The following is an 18709-nucleotide window of genomic DNA, read 5'->3' as shown; positions in this document are numbered from 1 at the left end:
GTCTATTTCCATTTTATCCCAACTTAAGAACTTCAAGGCTTCCTTTCTTACAACATCATAATTAAGGCTCAGAGTAATTTTTTATTCTGTTATCATACACTATTTTAATGCTAATATTTTTCCTAAATCCAAAGCATAATAATCCATGTTTTATTAGCAAATGCTAAATATATCCCTTGAATTAATGCAAATCTGTGAAGTTAGTATTTTGTAGTACCATTATAAAAGAAAAACCCCACCAAATGTTAGTCCTTGAATTAGTCTAAATCTGCCAAGTCAGGATTTTGTGGTAGCTTTTTAAAAGAAAAAAAATGTATTTTCTTACTCTCTTGCCCAGGAGGAGATGGGGGTGGGGGATTGAGGAAGATGTTATTTCTTATGGAAATTGATAGAAGTTTTAAAAATATGAATAATATTTAAAATACTGGCTGTGTGAAGTGTTCAGTACATCTACTATGAACATGTATGTTTCCTTTTTGATATTTTAGAAGAACCATGAAAAGCATCTAACCATGAAACTGTTGTAGGAAAAAAATATATACATGTAATTGTCAAGAGCTTTTCCTCTGGAATGGAAAAGTGAGTCTTAAAGTAATGAATAAGGCTTTTATGAGTAGTCTTACCTGATTTTTTTCCCTTTTTTGGAAGCAAAGTTTATACTATTTTCTGTTTTTCAAAAATTTTCTAATTCTAAAATACATTTATCCACAGTCAGTAGGAAGCTTGCTTACCTTTATTAAGTAATGATTATTAATGGTCCTCTCCTGACTTTGACAGTGTGATACAATGGAAGGAAAGTTGAACTTTTGATCAGAAAACCTAGGTTTGAATTCCTGTTCTTCTATTTATTATATATGTCCCTTTGGGCAAACCACACTTAACCTCTTAGAGTTCTATCTTCCTCACCTGTAAAATGAGGCTGAGGATAGAGAAAGGATTGTTTTAGGTGGCTTTAAAGGCGATCCTGTTATGTTGAGTGATCTTTCTGTCACTGGCCTATGATGACTAAGGATGGCCTTTTTTCCATTCCCTCATTTCATTTCCCTTATATCCCTCTTCTCCTTTTTTCTAATTTTTCCTCTTCCTTTTTTCCCTAGTTCTTCTTTGTCCCCAAACATACCTACATGAACATATCTATGTAATCATATGATGGTATATATACATATATAATCACTTATGCACATTATGTGATGCTATGTGTATATTATCATTGACTAGGGGGCTGGAATGAACTTTAGAAACTTTCTAGTTTAACCTTCTCATTTTACAGATGAGGACACTAAGGCCCAGGGAGCTCATTATAAGCCAAGGTTACATAGGTTGTATCAGAGGTGAGAATTAGACCCAGTTAGTCTGTTTTCAGAGCCTGTACTTTTCCTACCATACTGTCCTCATCCTCTTCCTCTCCATTCTCTTTAATTCACTTTTCCTTTCCTCACCTTTGATTTTCTTTTTGTTTCTTCCTCTTCTTCCCTTTCCCATTAGAGAATGATTGTGTCAGCTATGGAAGAACCATAAGAGTCAGATCTGAGAGAATGCATCATTACATATAATCATTTGGCACTGCTGAGACCCCCTTTAGTGCTCTCTCCTGCCTCAAGCTGTCAGGTTTATACTTATATCTATTTACATGATGTTCCATTCTCCTTTAACCATACCTAGAATATGCAGGTTCTTGGATGGCAGGAAACATTTTTGGCATGGCTTAGTAGCCCCGGCACGTAATACAGTGCCTTGAAAAAAGGAGATGTTTAGTAAATGATTGTTGAATTAGATTAACATGCCAGAGTTGGGAAAGAATGAGCAAAATTATCTATTAATTTTCTAATCTAATCTAACTAATTTTCTAATCTAATCTAATTAATTTTCTAATCTAGAATCTAGTTTGAAGACAGTGTACTCAACCAAGAAGAGTTTTTGTTTGAACCTTTAAACAAATGCCATACAGAAGGAACTTATATAATTGTTTTATTTTAAAGGAACAATCACCTTAGGTCTATGTCTTCCTTTAAAACTACTCATTAAATCAAGGATTGTTTAACCTGATATTGTCTAATTGTCATGAGTAACTTGGGAGTTTGGGCTAATGCACTAGAATTCAAGAGATTTTTTCCCTTAATACCATAGGTGTTTATTTTATGCTATAGTTATTTCTATTACATGTTTTACCTCCCTACTCTACTATACACTCAATCAGAGCAGTGACTGTAATTGATCTAAACTTAGTTTTATTCCCTCAAAATTAGCATAACAAATACATCTCTTTTTTTTTTAACACATATTTTCTTAATAATAGCTGTAAGACAGAAGTGCAAGGATTAGGCAAATAGGTAAAGTGGCTTGCCAAAAGTCACACATAGCTAAAGAAGTGTGTGAAATCAAATTTGAACACAGATTCTCCAGATTCCAGGCCTGATGCTCTCTCTTAGCCACTTAGCCATCCAGCTGCCCTATAGCAAATATTTCTTAAATGTATGCTATGAATGTGACCCTGTTTGGTTAGACAGAGAGATTTATAATATGATTATTTGTATTTATTGTGTAGCTTTCAAAATAAATCTTTTTTAACTAAGGCTCTAGGCACTATGACCCTGGTGCTTTCATTTTATCTCTCAATTTCCACCACTTGGTAGAACTAGTCTGCAAGATGATCTGGATAAGGAATCTTTTCAACTTGAGAGAAAATTATAAACTCCTTTGGGTTTGGGGGGAGGAGCAATTACTGTTGTTTTCCTTTCTTAAATTTCCATTATTTAGTGCATTGCTTTGCATGCAGCAAATCCTTAACATGTCAGTAGAATTGAAAGCTACCAGAAATTTCTCCTGGGGGACCAGGATACAAGGCATTACTATCCTCCATTTTTCCTTCCCCTGGCTTTTGCAAACTCTATAGAGGATTTGTGTTCCCCTCCTAATCCCACCATATGGACCTTAGTGGTCATTTTGTCTCTTGGTAAGGATGGTCAATGCTCTGGAGTAGTAGAGGGGTGCAGAAGGAAGCAACTTCTTGTATCCCCTAGTTTCAACCCTGAACCTCACCTAAGACTATGAAAAAATTACCCACTCAGAAGGGGGGGGGGATCAAGTTAGTTATAGTTTCTCTACATGTGCCTACTCAGATTATTATTAGATAATCTGTCCCTGAAAGCATGATATTCCAGGTTCTGGAAGGGGTGGGGAGGGTGTGAGTGTGTGTTCTAAGTTCCTTGAGGGCAGGAAATGTGTTTTTTCTTAATATCCCTAGCATTTAGCAATGCCTAACACATAGTAAGTGATGTTTGTTGATTGATTGATTGATTTAATAATATTTTGAATGAAAGAAAAATCAAGATAGATCTGGTAAATATGTAGAAAACTGAAGAGAAAAGGATAGTTTTCCTTGGTAGTTTTCAATGTGTTCTTGGCAGGTAAATAAACTTGATTCCTTTCAACATGGGCTCTTTATAGGCCTCCTTGAATTATCTTTACAAATAACTTTAGCTAAATGAATATCAATAGAGGAAACTTATAAATTCCAGTTTTTTCAGCCATTGGTCCTAATTTTCAGTAACACTGTATTGGCATGATGAGACAGACATACATGTATTGCCAAAATCAATAGAGCCGTCTAACTTCTCTGTCAGCTGCAGGTTTTCCTTTTCCTAAAGAGGCTTATGCCATGTTGTCTCATTTTTAATTCCATTTCAGGCAGAAACAATTTTTTTTCTAACACCATTTTTTGATGTCCCCCTGCCAGTGGGGCCTTAAAGGGGAATAATGTCATTAGAGAGATATGCTAAGTAGTACATCAGATAGAGTACCAAACCTGAAGTCATCTTTGTAAGTTTAAATCTAGCCTCAGATACTTACTAACTCAGTGACCTTGGACAAGTCGTGTAATCCTTTTGGTCTTACTTTCCTCCTCTGGAAAATAAGCTGGAGAAGGAAATATCAGACCATTCCAGTTTGTTTGCAAGAAAATTCCAAATGGTTCAGAAGAGTCGAGTCAGACACAACTGAAACAACTGAACAAAAGCATAATAGAAGACCTGAAAATCAGTGGTGTCTGATAGGACAGGAGTCCAAGAAGAATGGTAGATTCTAAATGGCCAACAATGATTATAAACTAAGTTCTAGGGAAGAGTTTCTGAGCAATTTTCCCTTTAATCTCAAAGCCAATTTTTACTCTAAATCTTTTTGTGAAAACATAGGGGGGAAAGTATAAAATGTATTTATAGATATTGTCAAAAAGTTTAAGAAACCCAAGATGGTCCATCACTGAGCATTAGAAAGTACATCTCTGGATTTCCAGCAATGGTACAGCCTGCTGACATGTCCTGAATGGACTCATTTTGGGCCTTATGGAGACCATTGCATTAATTCCCAATCCCTGCTCCTTTCTCTTCCTTTCTGGCCCTGCAGCTGTGTCCTCTTTTGCTCTGCAAGGGCAGTATTTGCTGCCTAGTAGCTGGAATCTTAATCAGAGTAAAAGCACCAGGAATTTTCTTCTCAAACAGGAATGTTCTACATGGGAAAGTTTTCATCACCCCTGGTCAGCATCAAAACTCTTCATAGCAATTTCACTCTCTGTTCCCTTATTCCCCTGTGTTGTGTTGTACTGCCTAAAGTCATGGGATTGACCAAGTACCTCTCCTTTCCCCTGCCCCCCTACTCCAGCTTTTCTTATCTCTTATAAGAGGCATGTTGTTGGAATGGAAAATTTCATTCTTTTTGCCTTTTGAGACTTGTGTGTACTGATTTGAGATGCCACTAGTAACTAAGCACTGTTTGTTTATGCTGGCAGTTTAACTCTGTAGCCATCGTTGATGAGGTTTATAATACAAACAATATTGTTAGCTGAACTGCAGGTATTAGATTGGTATGTTTATTTTCCTTCTTTAAAAATGTGCCAGAACTTTAGCACTCACTTCTGAACATGTACAAAAAAAAAAGGCAATTTTAGAAGCCAAATTAACAACAACCACCACCTCTGATCTGGCTATGCTAAGGCAAAGATATGTGTGCATATAGCCATGCATTCATGTACACACATGCATGTGTATATATGCATGTGCACACACAAATGCATAGATGTATTTGTATAAATATACTATATGCCTATATGTGCATATTTATGTAAATGTAGATTTTTAATGAACAAAGCAGTATCTTATTAGATGAGAACTAAATTCCAAGGAAACGCCTTGGAAATTCATGGCTCCACCCCCCCACTTCTCTTTTCCTCACGGTCAAACTAGGAACTTTTCCAATAGGAACACATCGTTCCTGTAATATGTAATCCTTCTATTAATATTAAGAATTTAATTTCAGTACCAGTATGAAACTTATAATGAATGATGGGAAAAGAAATAGTTGTCTACATCAAATGTAGAGTCTCTTCTTTTCCATTCATTCAATAAGTATTTATTAAAGGTCTGCTATTTGCTAGATACTTGACAACATTATAATCTATATCAGAACTTCTTGATACATTCAATTCATTTCCAGGCCACTAAAACCATTTTGTGTGTGTGTGTGTGTGTGTGTGTGTGTGTGTGTGTGTGTGAGCTGTCACTATAGCAAAATGTTATTCATTAACATATGTGAAAAGCTCTGTACTAGAAAACCTAGTTGTAATAGGTAAGTCAGTCCTTGAATTGTAAACAGGGTTAACTTTGAGTGTTTAGTTAGTTTCCAAGTAACTGATGAGAACAAACAGTGGACAGCCGTTTTTTTTTGGAGTATGCAAATGGCTACTCAGAAGCTTGAGAAATCAGTTATGGACCCATATAATCCCCTTTTTGTTCCCTCTATTTTATTTTGTATCCACTTCTCTCACAAAACCACAGATCATATCTAGAACATTCTCTCCAGTCCTGGGTGCCACATTTTAGAAGGGACAATGATTAGCTGAAGTATATCCCTGAGTGAGTACCCAGTGAGGGGAATGGAAACTATTCTGTAGGAGACGTCGTTGTAGGAACTGGGTATTCAGCCTTGAGAAGAAAAAGATTCAGAGGACATAGATTTTGCTGCCATCAAATACGGTCAACACTGTCATGTGGAAGGAGGCTAAGGCTTGTTTTGTTTGCCCCCATAGAGGATACTTTTAGAAGCAGAGTGAAAGATTATACTTTGATAAGGGGCAAGGGGAGGGAACAACTTTGTAACTACTACTAGTTTTCTTTAAGTTGAATGGTTTCCCCTTTACTTGAGGTCTTTAGGCAGAGAGAAAGGATTGATTACTTTTTTGAAGCTGTTGGAGTAGGATTCATTCATTTTCCCATTCTGATAGTTTAACAAAAATAATAATAACTCTACATAGAAGAGAATAGGTGAAATCAGTCCAGGGAGCATAATAGATTTGTTTTCTGAATGGAACTTTCTCAACCTACCATCTAATACAACTTAATATCATTATTCTGCCAGTGGTGCTATATGGCCATGTGAGGTGGAGTGAAATTAAAGTTTTAGGTGACCTAAAACCCATGGTGAGTATAGGCTGCAGCCAATGATGACTTGTATGCAAGAGGTAACATATAAGATATCACTTAAGAAATGAATGACTCTCGTTTCAGATCCTGAAAATAACTATCTTTCACCTATTTTTTAAAAAAATTCCTTTCTAGCCTTAACATATCAAAGTTTTATGGCTTATCTTTTCCATTTCTTCTCCTGGTCCAGACAGTTTTGGAAAGTATTAAGTCCTTCATCCAGAAAGCTTCATGAGTCTGTTACTAACTACCATCTCTGTAAATATACACTCAAACTATTTTGTAGTCCTGCTATTTTTAAAAACGTGGGGGTGTGGGAAATGATGGTGAGTGAAGTCAGGGTAATTCATGGTTCTTTATATATAAAAAAAATTAAGTGAGTTAACAAGAGGGTAGGCTATCATCTACTGTGCCTGTGATTTGTTTTTTGTTTTTTGTTTTTTAATTCCTCTTGTCCCAGATTCAAGCAGCAGAAGAATCATAAAATCATAGGATTTTAAAATGCAAAGCAGCATTTGAAATCCAAACTTTCTCATTTTACAGATGAAGAATTTGAGTCCTAGAGTCACTAAAAATCTTTTTCAAGAACAAAAATATAGTTAGTAGGTTCAGATTTTTTTTGTGTAGTTTGCCTTGATCTGCAACAGTGCTCTGATTAGTTAAAATTCTCCAATCCAACCTTATTTCCCAATGTTCCCTCTCTTGAAACATGAACTCCACTCAGGCCGGTCTTATCATATACCTCAGAGACATTTCAACAAACATGCACGGGTGCTTGGGTGCCATAACTGTGTAGTGGGTGGAATGAATTTATTTTCTCTTTGTTTACTTTCTTCAGTGAAGCTCACAAGTACTGGCTAAAGAAATGAAGGGAATGAAGGGCGGGGACTAACCAGGGATAAGAGGAGAGCAGTGGGCTAGAGTTGCAAGCACACTGTAGAGTCAGAGCACCTGGGTTCAGATCCTACTTCTGATACTTATTACCCATATGACTTTGGGTAAACCACTTAATTCCCTTGAATTTCAGTTCTTTTTGTAAAATGAGGAGGTTAGGTGGCCTCTGAAAGCCTTTCCATCTTTAGGTCTGTGACCCCAGGATTTTTAAGTATGGTACCCCATGCAATTCGAAATACTAAAAAATAATGTTATTTCCTTTAGGGACAACTCAAATCAAGAAAACAAGTACTTATTAAGCACCCTCGATGTGCCAGGCACAGTGCTATATGCTGAGAATACAACGAAAGACAAAAACAACCCCTATCCCCTAGGAGCTCATAGCCTAATGGAGTATCACTGATCATTAGTCCCTTAGGAGTCACACCTAATGTTGGTTTTTTCTAGATGTTTTCAACTCAGAAGGAGATTTTCACTTTCTGAGTCCATGGCTGTTGATTTTTGTTAGTTTACCTGTAGACCAAATTGAATTGGCCCATCTGGTATCTCAATATGGAGTAAGATATCTAGGTTTTTTCTTTTTGAATAAATATTTTTTCATTAGCATTCTTATCTAGCATAGAGAAAAGAAAATAGAATCATAAGTACATACTGGGTCTCTAAATGTATTCTTGCTATTTGAGGCAGTCTAATGTGGATGGGAGCATGCGGAAATGGATATTAGTATATTATAAGTACTGACTACATCACCCTCCCCCAAATCTAGATGTTACCGCAATTGAACACTGACCATGGAGATCCTTTTCATTCTTATTAATGAATAGACAAGGAGGCACCCTGTAAATTTTGACCCTGTCCCTGACTTTGGATTTATCAATTAACTTTTATCTCTCTCTCCCCTACCAATAAAACAGTACAGTGTTTGTTAATGGATTTCTCGAAAACTCAGATCAAATGCCATCTTCTACCTGGACCTTTCAGCTGTTAATGCCTTTCCTTCTAAGGTTGCCTTATATCTTTTCTGTATATATCCTGTCTATACCTATTTATCTATATATTGTCTTCACCATTCAAATGTAAGCTCCTTGAGGGCAAGAACTCATTTTTTCTTTTTCCTTGGTTTCACCAGCACTATCACAATGCTTGACTCTTAGTAAGCATGCAGTCCTAGATTAACAAATGTATGGTTTCACTAATTTCTCAAAAGATAGATACTGAATACATGAAAATGAGAGGATTTTAATGAGTCTGAAATAAGTTACTTCTTAAATGTTAGAAAATAGAGGCACCTGGTTAACACAGTAGAGTACCAGGTCTGGTGTGAGGGGGAGAAATCTGGTCTCATATACTTCCTAGATGTGTGACCCTGGGCTATTCACTTAACTCCCACTGCCTGGTACTTGCCCTTCTGTCTTAAAGTTGTTGCTAAGACAGAAAGTAAAAGAGTTTTTTAAAAGCAAAAATTTTAAAATAAAAATGTATAATGGACTTCCATTAAGACTCTATACCAATGCCCATCATGACCAGAGAATGATATTTGTAATTGAAAACTGTGCCCAGAGGGAAACAAGTTTTAGTAGTTTCTACCAATCCAAATGGACTTAAAATATAGGTCCAGTGGGAAGCTTTGTATCTGGCTTCTAAGAACCAGCCTAACTATACTCAGACTCAGCAGCACAAGCTTTCTCACATTGAGATATATATTTACATTTATATTATTTCTGTCATAAAAGTAACATATCTAAGAAGTACCTAAAATCACATTTGAACCTGGGACCTCCTGTCTTTAGGCCTAGTACTACCTATCCACCGTGCCATATAACTGTCCACTGTTTCTGATAAAAAATTTTGGTACATTGCTGCTATTTTTTTAAAGGAATTTATGTCCACCTTGGATTTGGAAAAGAATTGGTGGTACTGAGATAGAATATTTTCCTTTTTACTTCTAAAGAGAAGTTACTTGTTTAGAAATTCATGATTTATTCCTTTTCAGAAACATGGTGGCTATTTAAGAAGATTTGCATATATACATTTATATTATATTCATATATTTAAGCTACAGTAATTTGTGAAAAACTAAGGAATGCATAGTTTTAATGTGCAATTGTGAACTTTGTGTTATCCATGTCAGGACTACTAACATGGATAAAGTCATATGATTTTGGAAATATTCAAGAATATATTTATCATGTTGTACAAGGCTGAGATTCTTCTAGAGAGTTTGGAAACTAGAGAGGAAAATATAGTTACTTTTTTTCAAGTTTGGAGATACACTTGAGCTTGGAGGCATTCCCTTTTTTTGGTCTACAAATTAATTAGTAACTACTAGCAGACATCCAGGGGAAACAGACTGCTGTCAAAGACCCTATCTCAGAGACACTTTGGGCAATTCACTAACTGCCTCTGGACCACAGCTTCAGCATGTAAATAATGAGTAGGCTGGTTTATTTTATTTCTAAATTCCCTTTTTTAAAATCTAACATTCTGTCTAATTTTATGGCAAGAAGAACAGAGCCAAACTTAAAATCCATTGTACCAATGGAAGAGTCTTTCTTTTTGAGCTAGAAGATATCCTCAAACTGCCCCCAAGTTATCAACTCTCCATTAGAAAAAAGTTTATATTTAAATGCTTGCTATTTCCAGGAACTTTCTGACTTTGTCTTCTCCCCTCCCACCCAGGTCCCTACTATAGTCAAATGTACCTACTTTTGCCTTTATCAGTTGATTCAGATTTACCCACATTCAGACCAGTTTGGTCCTTGAGAAGATCCTGACTTAGAAAGGAGATTCTTCTTCAAGAAACTCTTATGAAGCTGCATCTTTATTACTGCTGGTTTCAAATGCTTTCTACTCAGACCTCTTGTTGTAGTCTAACTGGATTTCCTGGACTTTGTCCTATCAGTCCCCTTCTGTTTAGGAAACAGAGTCCACCCTTTCTGTACTGCCTTAATCTGTTATTTTCCAAGTCTGGCCATAACAATTAGATCAGTCTCACTATATATTTTTTTCCTTCCCTTCCTTCCTTCCTTCCTTCCTTCCTTCCTTCCTTCCTTCCTTCCTTCCTTCCTTCCTTCCTTCCTTCCTTCCTTCCTTCCTTCCTTCCTTCCTTCCTTCCTTCCTTCCTTCCTCCCTTCCTTCCCTCCTCCCTCCCTCCCTTCTCCCTCCCTCCCTCCCTTCCTTCCTTCCTTCCTTCCTTCCTTCCTTCCTTCCTTCCTTCCTCCCTCCTTCCCTCCTCCCTCCCTCCCTTCCTTCCTCCCTCCCTTCCTTCCTTCCTCCCTCCTTCCTTCCTTCCTCCCTCCTTCCCTCCTCCCTCCCTTCCTTCCTTCCTCCTTCCCTCCTCCCTCCCTCCTTCCCTCCTCCCTCCCTTCCTTCTTTCCTCCCTCCTTCCTCCCTCCCTCCCTCCCTCCTTCCTTCCTTCCTTCCTTCCTCCCTCCCTTCCTTCCTTCCTTCCTTCCTCCCTCCCTTCCTTCCTTTCTTCCTTTCTTTCTCCCTTTCTCTCTCTCTCTCTCTCTCTCTCTCTCTCTCTCTCTCTCTCTCTCTCTCTCTCTCTCTCTTTCTCTCTCTCTTCTAAAGAGAAGTTACTTATTCAAAAATACATGGTTTACCACTTTTTCTTCAGAAACTTTGTGGGGTAAAGACTTGTAGTCACTTCCTTTTCCTTCCTGTGGCCCACCATAACTCCCAGTTTTTTTTGTTGTTTTTCCATTTCATAAAAAAAAAAAGGTAGGATTGTTGAGCAAAACTTTCCTCTGGTACAGTGGAAAGTCTGCTAGACTTGGAATCAGAGAACTTGAGTTTGAAATCTTCCTCAGTGATTTTAAATAAACAACCTTGCTGTTTAGGGCTTCAGAATAGGGGCCTGGACTAAGTGACCTCTGAGGTGCCTTATAGTTCCAATTCTGTGTTTAAATGATCCTTTCATCTATACTAGAAAAAAATTTTTTTTTTCTAGAACTCTACTCTGAATGTAAGAAAAATATCATATGTAAAAATTTAGAAATAAGTAGGCTAAATTAATAACTAGGAACTAGATTTGGTAGAAGTTTTGTATATTTTGATCTCTTTGGCAGATATGTGTAATTACATGGAAAATATTTCAAACCTAAAATTAAGCATAACCCTCATCCATCCTCTTTTTTGTTTGAATTGTATAAAATACTGAGTTTGTAATGTTTTTCTTAATAACGTATTTGGAATTACAATGGAAGCTCCTCACAAGTGATCCCTCCTTGTGGACATCTCTGGTTCCTGGGGGAACAGATAAGAGGAATAGACTGTAAGGCAAAAGCCTGACTACCCATGTGCTGTATCCCAACTCCTTGTGCTTTCTGCTTTTGACTTTTTTAGACATTGGTATAATCCATTAAATAAGTGATTAAGAAGGGAAATCATGGCCCTTAATGGGCAGAATCATAAAAACAATTCAGCAAAGTCCAATGATAAAAAGTGGAGCCAGTCTATAAAATGTGATGTGTGGATCTATATATAGGATGGGTCTGTCATGTCCCAGGTTTGAGATTGGAATTTTATCAGTTTTACCCAGAACCTCTTAATAAACTTCACTATAGGATTATTTCAGCTATCCTGCTACCTGTTTGTCCAAGACCCTAATGCATTCATTTTAGGAAAGCAAAAGCCTGTTTTATTTCTAAGGTTCATATTAGAAAGGTAGAAGATGTTTGTTATTTTCATTTTTTAAAAATCTTAAAATTTTATTTCTTTCACTGAAGTCATACTACAGCTAAGGATATCAGCACAAGGGTGTAAACATCATTTCCAGAAAAAGTAGCTTAATTCCACACCTAATTCTTTTTTTAAACTCCCAGCTTTTCATAATAATGCCTGTTTGACCTGAAATGTTTCCCCATGGGCTGGCTGCACATAGTATCAAATTTTCTATGTGGAAGGGATTTTCCTTCAAAGGAATATAAAACCCTCATGGACGGTTGTAAAGATGGCCTCTATCTCCTGAAGTTTGTGTGTGCAGTCTGTTGGAAATCAGGCTCAATAAACCTTCGCTGCTTTCTTGATGTTTCTATCATCAAGTCTTACCTCCTTTTTGGGGGATAGGGCAGGGAGAAACATTCACCCCATATTTCTTTTAATCACAGAAATCAAACAAGAGAGGATTAAGGCTAAACTTTCTTTTTCACTAAATGTTTTTGTTTTGTTTTGTTTTGTTTTGTTTTTTAGTGTAGAGGCCTGGACAACTTTTCACCTAGTTCTCTGCCTCTAGGTGCTTGCTCAATAAATGTTTGGGGAATTGACTTACCCAATATAGTCTGATGGTGATGATAATTCCAGGATGGAGTTCCTGGAATCCAGGCAGGGTCCTTGTCTGCTTGCACTCATTTTGTGTCTTTAGAGAAGTGAAGGAAAAACCATCTGGGCTCAGTCTCTGAAGAATTATATGGCTCTTAGAGTATGGAAACTGTGGCCTGACTACATCAATGCAGCTGTACTAGACATACTCTATTTTCAGAAGGTTGAGAAAGACAGCATTTGGAGGACTGTAGAAATGGGGCTTTAATAGTGACAACTTTACATCATCTTAACATACCTCTATCTTGACTTCTGAAACCACAGAACTTCTAATAACCCCATCATCCTGGACTTTTAAATATCTAGAGCTTAGGGGGAAGGTCAGATGCTGGTTCAGTCATTTTTCAGTCACGTCTGACACTTCGTTACCCTGTTAGAGGTTTTCTCGGCAAAAATACTTGAGTGGTTGGCTCTTTCCTTCTCTGGCTGATCTTATAGATGAAGAACTGAGGCAAACCAGGTTAAGTGACTTGCCCAGCGTCACACAAAATTATATATGACTGAGACCAGATTTGAACTTGGGAAGATGAGTCTTCTTGACTCCAGACCTAGCACTCTATCCACTATGCCATCTGGCCAACAGGTCTGATAAAAGGGAGACAAAGTAGGGGAAATGGTATGAACTTCCCTCTCAGACCTGGTATTATCAATAGGCAGAATAACCTTTCAGTTCTCCTTCTTTCTCTTCTATTTGTTTACTGAGACCTGAAATATCACCATTAAGAGTCCCACGCCCATCACTAGACATTTTGATCTATGTAAATTGTAAATACCTCTATGGAGGAAACATTTCAAATTGTCTCATAGGAATAGGGACTGATCCTGTGAGTTCATTGGTAGGAGGAATTCTCAAGTGAGAGAAATCCTCTTACTAATAAAGATGAGTACTTTTTCAGAATCTTATACTCATAGGTAGTTGCCTAGAATGTGAAGAGCCCAAGTCATTTAGCCAATATGTGTCAGTGGTGTAACTTGTGCTTCTGGTTGTCTATTAGACATACCATAGTAGGAATTAAAGATCCACCCCCAAAATGGAAAAAGACAGGCAAATGGCAAATATTGCCAGTTTGATTTTTTTGGATGAAAGAGAAAAAAGACTGATGCTAGAATAACTGGTTTCTACTGATACAAGAAAACATCTTTAAGGCTATCCTGAGGGGCAAAATTTCCAAGTTTTGACCTTAGTTGGAAAATTTTAAGGAGATTGCATCTAATCTTGAACATACAAGACATTGGAAAAACATATGTAGTTTTCTATACGAGTTTTTCTAAGAGTGTCTTGTTTCATCTCATGAGTATTTGTTAGAGTATTTAAGAAAAATCTGGGATTGATTTACAGGACATGATATGATTTTATTCAGGTTTAACCTCTGGCATGTAGGTAAATTTGCCAATCACATTTCTCAATTGGTTACATAATTCTTTGATTCTTAACACATTTTATTTAGTTCTTAACTGGATTATTTTTTAAAGGACCAGGCTCTCCAAGTGTTATCTAAACAAACCAAGTAAACTAGAAAATGAACAAATAGTTGAAACAGTTAATATTGAGATTTTTTAAAAGTAAACAGACTTTTATTGAGTGAGCAAAATTATGCAGCAACTTATTGGAATGACCTTGCTTTGACTTTCACCCAGATCTGATCTCTCTTGTATCTTGCAAAAGCTGAAAGGGAGCTGTACATAAAGACAGTGAAATACTGTATTGTTGTGGATACAATGTCCTTCAGCTAATGAATTCAGACAACTAAGATCTCGTGGTCTTTCGTTTTTTCTTTTAGAGAATTGTCAATGCTATATTAATAAAGTTACAGATGAAAGGCTAATCTGTTCCAAATTGGGCCAAGGTATAATAACACTGAAATCCTTCTCTCCTATCATGGAATTGTTTCTCAGTGATAGCAGGGCAACTTCAAGTTGTGTACAACCTTTTCTCAAGTTGGTCTCTTTTCTGTTTTTATTTAGGGTTATTTTCTTATTGTTTTTTTTTATTGTTTTTTCAATGTGAAAGTGGTAAGATTCCAAGGCAAGTAGGAGGCATTCTACTGTGAAGAAAATGCACTGGAGTAAAAACACTTTCTTTATGAAAAGAGCTACCACTGGGTTTTCTTTTGTTTTTGTTTTTGTTTTCTCCAAGCCTCCCTATGCCTGTCTAGAGTGGACAGCTTGGGGAGGAGGTATTATTTATCTCTTTTAATTAAAAAGCACCTACTTTGTCGCTCACTTCAGTGAAGTGGGCACCTTGGTGAGAAGTTCATGAAGTTTGTAGGGGCAGTTCAGTCTTAGAGATGCACTCACTCCTCTCCAGGCTGGAGTGGTAGATGGATGCCAAGTGCAAAGAATTCCTGGAATGTAGAATTGCACAGCACTGATAAAGTTTGCTTTGTTCCCTTATGTGACTTGACCCATTGAGAAAATGTGGTTCCCTAGGAGGTTTTAATCATTCAGAGTCCATGGTTAATAAAGGGAAAGGCCACAGCATAATTGAGCTTGTTTTCACCTGCTGCCTAAAAGATTAACTTTCTTAACCTTCCTAAGGAAGGTAAAATAACTTGCATTTTGAACAAGTGATTTGTGGTGCCCTTCATAGCTATCAGTCTTAGCAAACACTATTTGAGTGTGCCTTTTTCTCCTGCTTGTCCCAGTCTGCTGTAACCTCTTCAGCAAACCTAGAGGGCCTCCTGGCTATTTCATTTAAAAACAAACCCCAAGGAATGAACCACCCTCTTTTCAGTATCAACTTCATCAGTTACTGGATTTGGATGGGTTTTGAATTACTTCAGGAAAATAGTTGCTGCTACTGCTTAACCTTTGGTTTTCCTCATTTATTTTCATAAGAGAATAGGAGTGGAATCTAAGGCACCCCAGTTGGACTTAATGTGCGTCATGGTGTGGCAAGCACTGGGTTCTGTGTTTTTCCAGTGGGAAATGTTGATCTATAAACTGATAGGAAAAATTGGAATAGGATCTAATGGTTCCTTTATTATACCTTGCTTCCATCTCCTCTTAACTCTGATTTTTTCAGTTCTAAAACAGTTGACCAACTGCATAGTCTTGAGGGGACTGGGAAGAGGGGGGAATATATCAGCAAAAGGGAAATGGTCAAGGAAAACACATAAGTCACTCTTTCCCTCATAGTATGATTTTCAAAGTAAATCTTTCATATTTTAAGTAGCCTGCTATCTATGCACTTTATCCTCAAAGTAAATATGAAATGGGTCTTAAAAATTAAAATGAATGTAGTTAATTTTTTTTTGTTTTAGAGAAAGACCAGAACCAATTAATGATCATGATGTTATTAGCTTACTGCTTTTGCCACCTTGGTTTCTTTTTGTGAAAAGTAAAGCAGAAGGAAGAAATATTTGTTTTCTGCATGCCCAATGGATAAAACACAACGAATTCCATAATGAATGCAAACATGGATAACTGAACCTTCAACCTTATTTCCCCAACTGTTTCTTCAAGAGAGACCTAGTTCTACCATCTGAATGAGCCTTTTTCCATCAGCCAGTACACTGATGTGTGTAAATCTTCAAAACACCTGCTTGGGACCCCTCTTCAGGTTAACTTATAAACAGCCAAAGAATGCATATTGCTGTTGACAGTGAGCGGCTGTAAACATCCTCGACTGGAAGCTGTGAAGCAGCAGATGGGGCTTTCAGTCGGATGTTTGCAGCTGCTTACTGCCTCAGACTTCAAGGAGTGTTGCCACTTTAAGGGCAATTTGTTTGTTGGTTTCTGTTTGCTGCATGTTGAACAAAGTGGGCACTAAAGTTTGAATTTTAAAAAAGTATGGGTCTATATCTTTTAGAGGGTTTTACTTGCTCATAGATACCCCCTACACACACACACACACACACACACACACACACACACACACACACACACACACACACACACACGGCAGTATTTTTTATGGGTATTTATAAGACAATTAAAAAATGTACCATATTTTTGTGCTAGAAAAAAGATGTTTAATTGCCTACTTCTAGACACCTGCAGCCACTTGTTTAGCTCTCCTAAATCCAAGACTTAGAATCCAGATGTGAAAAAAGATTGTGGTACAAAGGGAAAAGCACCAGATTTAGAGTTAGAGGAATTAGGTTCAAATCTTACCTCTGTTACCTACTGCCCATATGATCTTGGATAAGTCATTTAACCTTTGCTGGCTTCAGTTCCCTCGTCTATAAAATGAGAGGATAGATGATATGACTTTCAGGTCTTTTTAGCTGTAGATCTATGACAGTGATAGTGATCTTTTATTAATATTTGCAAATAACACATGTGATCATCAAAGATCTTTATCTTTAGAATCTGTGTTGTTTAGAAAGGGGAAAAGACAGTAGGAATACAATGATATTGTAACTTCTTGGATTAGTAGTTAAAGATTGGATTAAGAAGAGAAAAAAAGATTGATGTTAATCCATTACTTTTAAGTCTGATGGTTTAGATGCACAGAGCTATAAAGAAAGGAAGGCCCTCCTATCTGTGTGATCTTACACAAGTCACTTAACCCCCATTAGTAAGCCCTTACCACTTTTCTCCCTTGGAACCAACACATAATCTAATATCAATTCTAAGGCAGAAGGTAAGGGTTTAAAAAAAAAAGAATGCAAGACATTAGATTCTAGATCAGGCAGTTTATCATGCATATTCACCTTATAGATGAGGAAAATGAGGCTCAGAATGGCTTAGATTTTTATCCAGTGCTGTGACCTTGGATTTCAGAACCCTAGCCCAGTGCTTATTCTCCTATGCTATACTGCTTCAGTTTTATTCCCTTAACTATTGTTTTCATTTGTTCTTCCTGTATAAATCTGCTTGAGGTTTTGTTTAGGTCTTTGTAAAAGTGATCAGAACATTTTTATTGGATTCAGTGGTACTACAGAAGCATATGGCATACTCCATAGGGTGTTTGAGTTTGAGACAGAAAGACCTTAGAATTTAAATCCCCATGTAACCCAACTCAAGAAGCAATTCTCAAAAAATTAGCTTATGAAGTTATAGATGGGCTGTGCTCAGTGGTGTTGGAAGAATCCTTGACATAGACAGTGGTAATACACCCATTCTACTTGTAAGGGTCCTATGGTTTACCCAAAAGATTAGTTGCTAGTCTAAATTAAAGAATGTTTGCAATTTAAATGATTACCGATTTGAATTGAAAATGTACTCATCATAATTTGTCACTAATATAATTCTGTATTTTTGTGTGATATATTTGCATAGAATAAAGACTATAAGAACAAAATAGACATGTAGATGTCTCTGATAGAATGTAAGTTTCTTGAGGGCATTTCATTTTTATCTTATTGCATGCACTCATTGCAATGCCTAGTTCGAACCAGGTGCTTTAATTGACAATTGTTGATTGATTGACTACAGAAAACAAGGTATTCCAAAAGATTTGGAGTCTGAAGACTTGAGTTCAAATCCCATCTCTGTCATTTGCCCTCCTGTGTGACTCTGAGCAAGACATTTAACTTTGACTTTCTGGCTCTCAACTTGCTAATCTATAAAAGGTACAGGTTGAGTTTCTCAAAAGCAAAATCTGTATCATGGGAATTTACCAAGCACTCAGTTTATTTCATACAAAAGGATTTATACCAGGGGTAATGATTCATATTTAACAGCACTATGAGACAAGGAACAGTGAAAGAATTAACTGATTAATCTCACATTCTTTACAAGATGGCACAGAAGACATATATTATTGACAGGTAGTGTCTTTTTAACTAAAATGCCGTTCTCCCTAAAAGGGACTGAATGACTCTGATTTTTCTTTTAGTTCTAAATCTGGGGCACTATGGTCCTATGGAAAATTAACCTGCATAGAGAATTAATAGTAGATGTTACAAAAAGATGAGGGATTGGGTTATAAATATCATAAAACACAAATGACCTCATTCATGGGGGGAGGATGGAAGAAGTTAAGAGCAAGTTAAGAGAAATAATTTTAGGTTCTTTAGATTTTTGAATCTGTGCTTTATTGATAAAATTTTATGACACAATTATTTTAGACC

The 18709-nt window shown here is 36.8% G+C and overlaps 1 non-coding gene across 1 annotated transcript; it reads left to right on the top strand.

The window, feature by feature from the left end:
* Positions 1-16297: 16297 nt before the first annotated feature.
* Positions 16298-16369, top strand: MIR30A (microRNA mir-30a). Its single transcript, NR_032153.1, has one exon. It is a non-coding gene; the product is annotated as a microRNA mir-30a (primary transcript).
* Positions 16370-18709: the final 2340 nt, after the last annotated feature.

Source organism: Monodelphis domestica, chromosome 2 (genome assembly GCF_027887165.1).
Source record: "Monodelphis domestica isolate mMonDom1 chromosome 2, mMonDom1.pri, whole genome shotgun sequence".
Taxonomy (NCBI): domain Eukaryota; kingdom Metazoa; phylum Chordata; class Mammalia; order Didelphimorphia; family Didelphidae; genus Monodelphis; species Monodelphis domestica.
Note: the sequence above shows the minus strand (reverse complement) of the source record. Positions and strands in the feature narration are given on the sequence as shown.